The following is a 2731-nucleotide window of genomic DNA, read 5'->3' as shown; positions in this document are numbered from 1 at the left end:
TTCTACCTTACAAACCAGATTAGACCAGAACATGTGCACTGCTACAGATAAGATCTCTAACACAGAGAATCCAGGATAGATAAATCCCTCAGGGCCAACAATGAGATAGAGATACCAGGAGGATTAGGGGAAGCTGTGAGGAGAAAGGGAGAATCAATCACAAGGATTAACATTCAACCCTCTCCCAGGGGGACAAACAGTGGAAAAGTGGGTGAAGGGTAACAGAGGATGATGTAAGATATTAAAATAATAATCTATAACTTATCAAGGGTTCATGAGGGAGGGCGGGTGGGGGAGGGAGGGAGAAGAAAAGGGGAGCTGATATCAGGGGCTCAAGTAGAAAGAAAATGCTTTGAAAATGATGATGGCAGCACACGTGCAAATGTGCTGTACACTATAGATGAATGTATGGATTATGATGAGAGATGTAAGAGCCCCCAATAGTCGTATTTAATAAAAAATACAGCAGTGAAAAAATAAAACAAAAGAACAAAACCTGAAAGATATAGTATCAGAGCTGAAATTGTGAATATTGGGTTTGTAGAAGGCTATAGATGACAGTGGAAGCTCAAAATCCACTCGCAGTGTCCCCACATTAAGCCTATGATGAATCCCCTTTGACCATAGTCCAGGGTTGAGAATAGCCTTGCTATTAGAGCATCGCTATGTCGACTATGGCAGATAGAGTAAGGTTAAAATATAATGCCATATCATTTGATCTCCCTTTTGACCTACTTTAAAGTTGTTTCCATTTTTAATATTTTCTGCTTTCTTTTCTAAATTTTGTCTAGTCATTGTTGGATGGTTATTTTTCATTTGTTTGCTTCCTGCTTGTATTTTGTATGATTTTCTGTATATGAAGCTAGGATAGATAGATCTGTAGTTAGTAACTGGATAGGGGCATGGCAGAGGAGGCTGGGGGGAAATGGAGCGCTAAAAACAATGAGTAAGAAAAGAAAACGTTTTGAAATTGCAGAAATTCTGATGATTGCAGAAATCTTCTTAATATTATTGAATGATTACATTGCATGATACAAAGTATATGCCAATTAAAGTATTTAAAAAACCCCACGTGAAACCAATCACGTTAATCCAACAGTTCTGAACCTGTGGGTCTTGATGCCTTTGGGAGTCAAATGACCCTTTCACAGGGGTCGCCCGATTCATAATGGTAGCAAAATTACAGTTATAAAGTATCAACGAAAATACTTTTGTGGTTGGGAGGCGGTCACCACAACACGGGGAACTGAATGAAAGGGTCACGGCATTAGGAAGGTTGAGAACCACTGCATTAATCAGTCACCAATGACTCTCAGAAACCACAGAAGTCCAAGGACATTATGCTGAAATACTCCCCCTCACACACACACATATACAAAGGACAAATATTGTGTGAAGCCACTATTATAGAAAAATTAAGGAAAGGTTTATACATCGAAAGAGACATTATTTGATGGTTACTAAGAATGAGAGGAGGGGGGAGGGAAAATCATTCATCAGAGCATAGACATGGATCCACTTGGGTGAAGGCAAAGGCAGTACACAATAAGGACGAGCTCAGCAGGACATGACCCAAGCAAAGGAAGACACTGACAGGTACACAAGAGTCCAAGGCAACAGCTGCACATTCATATACACACCATGGAATGACAGCAATAACAAACACTAGTTTACATGTGGATAGCCAGACACACCAGCTGAACCAATGTGGGAACTTGAATAGGACGACACCATGGATATACATAGACTTGGCAGAATATTGCTACAGATTTATTCGCACATACTAAAACAAATCCATGGATATAGTATCACATCTAGGGGCGAAAGTTAGGAACATTTTTTAGCCATCACCAATCACCTTGAGGCAATGAGTCACTGGGTCTAGGAGCTCAAGACCATGGTCTCAAGGGATATCAAGGTCAACTGGCAAAACATTGTCCACAAAGACAATGTTCTATATCCCATTTGGTGAGTGCCGCCCTGGTGACATAGTGCTTATGTGTTGGGCTGCTAATCACAAGGTCGGCACTTTGAAACCACCAGTGGCTCCATGGAAGGAACACGAGACTTTCTGCTCTCGTAAAGAGTCACAGAAACCCACAGGGGCAGTGCTACCCTGTCCGGTAGGTTCTCTATGAGTCAGAATTGATTGGATGGCAGTAGTGTATTGGTTTTAGGGATTTGGTGGGGAAGGTTGTGGGTGATAGGGAGCTACTAGTGGGCATGAGAATTAAGAAAATGTTCTAAAATTGATTGTGGTGGTGATTGTGTAACTGTTTTTAATAGGTTTACATCATTGAATTGTGTGGTTACATAAAGTATATGCCAGTTTAAAAATGAAAACAGAAGGCTAGAAATGCAATGAACTATTGCTAAGAATGAGTGAGAATGAGGGGAAGAGGGGAAGAGAAAATGAATTACAGAAAGGATTAAACAATAATAATTTTAAAAAAGACCTTCAGGTCCACGTTTTGAGTCAAACTTAATATATCTTTTCCAGAACTCTTTTGCTAGGAAAGGTCTACTTCCTATGATAATGTATGTGTGAATCTATAGGGTGACATTAAAATGGACAAGTTCTGCCATTAATGACAATGGCCAACATGATTGAGAGAGTGGAAGAAGAATCAGACTCCCATTGTTTAGGGAAGGGTTTATGAAATGTCTCAGCTCAAGTTAAGTCTGTCTACTTGCACCTATCTAGCTCTGGCAGAGAGCCACAGGCCAAAGC

The sequence above is a fragment of the Echinops telfairi genome, unplaced genomic scaffold (genome assembly GCF_000313985.2).
Source record: "Echinops telfairi isolate 266 unplaced genomic scaffold, ASM31398v2 ScPeMD7_7472;HRSCAF=8510, whole genome shotgun sequence".
Lineage (NCBI taxonomy): Eukaryota > Metazoa > Chordata > Mammalia > Afrosoricida > Tenrecidae > Echinops > Echinops telfairi.
The sequence above is the reverse complement of the archived record's forward strand: the minus strand, read 5'-3'. Positions refer to the sequence as shown.